This window comes from Salminus brasiliensis, unplaced genomic scaffold, assembly GCF_030463535.1.
Source record: "Salminus brasiliensis unplaced genomic scaffold, fSalBra1.hap2 scaffold_154, whole genome shotgun sequence".
NCBI classification, from domain to species: Eukaryota; Metazoa; Chordata; class Actinopteri; order Characiformes; family Bryconidae; genus Salminus; species Salminus brasiliensis.
The window spans coordinates 30,001-31,389 of record NW_027326685.1 but is presented as its reverse complement, the minus strand read 5'-3'; the positions used below and the strand labels follow the sequence as shown (position 1 = coordinate 31,389).

General features: G+C 42.6%; 1 protein-coding gene across 2 annotated transcripts in view; it reads right to left on the bottom strand.

The window, feature by feature from the left end:
- Window positions 1-253: 253 nt before the first annotated feature.
- The window catches only part of mfng (MFNG O-fucosylpeptide 3-beta-N-acetylglucosaminyltransferase), a 9,879-nt gene continuing 8,743 nt past the window's right edge, over window positions 254-1,389 (bottom strand). For both annotated transcript variants that reach the window (XM_072672057.1, XM_072672058.1), the window contains one exon: window positions 254-1,389. This exon is cut by the window's right edge and continues 569 nt beyond it. The gene's annotated coding sequence lies outside the window, so the exon portion shown is untranslated.

Sequence of the window (1,389 nt, the reverse complement as noted above, 5' to 3'; positions counted from 1 at the left end):
GTGGGAAGCAGGTTGCTGTAGAAGCTGGAACATGTGGACCTATAGTGGTGGTCTTATAGGAGGCGGGGCTTAAACAGACATGCTCAAAGCTCTCGGAGTGAGTGACGGCTGTAGAAGCAAACGCTGACATGAAATCAATACAAATTTTGACATGTTTTAACATTTTACCCAGTTCAGCATTAACAGCAACCAATCAGCATTCAGTACAGCTGGATACAGACCAATTTTATTTGATTCTCTCTTGTGAATTCACCTGATTAAACTCATTGACTCCTGATTCACATGACTGACTTGATTCACCTGATTGACTTGATTCATCTGATTGATTCCATTCTCCTGATTGACTCCTGATTCCCTTGATTTATTTAATTAATCTGATTCACCTGATTGATTCCTTTCTTTTAGTTGACTCCTGATTCACCTGATTTATTTAATTAATCTGATTTGCCTGATTGATTCTGTTCGCTTGGTTGACTCCTGATTCACCTGATTGATTTGATTCATCTGTTTTATTCCATTCTCTTGATAAACTCTTGATTTACCTGATTGATTTGAATCATCTGATTGATTTTGGTCTCTTGATTGACTCCTGATTCACCTGATTTATTTAATTCACCTTATTCACCTGATTGATTCAGTTCTCTTGATTGACTCCTGATTCACCTGATTGGTTTGATTCATCTGATTTATTCCATTCTCTTGATTGACTCCTGATTCACCTGATTGAGTTGATTCATCTGAATCACTTGATTGATTTGATTCATCTGATTCACCTGACACCCTCATACAGGATGTGCTTCTGTTGAACACAGAAAGATGCCAGCCTGCCCCGCTTCATCCACCTGAGCAGGCTGTCCATCCGGTTCTGCTGAGGACAGTCAGGAGGTTTTACAGGGTGGTGCTGCCCTCTGGTGGCGGTGGGCTTGTAGCCTCCTTACTGCTGCTATGACCCTCACACTGGCAGCTCAGGGTAACCGGCAGCGTCCGTAGTGCTCATGCTAACAGACTACAAAGCTCAGCTGCAGAACCCTTAGATCCACACAGAGGAGAACCTCTGAGAACATCCCATAATGTACAAATAAACTGGCTTCACAGAACGTTCAGTGCAGACAGACGGAACCCCAGATAGAGTCGGTTCTGCGAACCATGTTTACATTCGTAGTCAGTCAAACTGTAGATCTGTTCAGGAACTGTCTGGTTCTCCTTTAAGACATGTGTGGTTCTCCATTAGGAGCTATGTGTTTTCTATTCAGGGAACTATGGGGTTCTCCTTTAGGAACTATGTGATTCTCCTTCAGGAACTGTGTGGTTCTTCTTTAGGAACCGTGGGGTTCTCCTTTAGAAACTGTGTGGTTCTCCTTTAGGAACTGTGTGGTTCTCCTTTAGGTA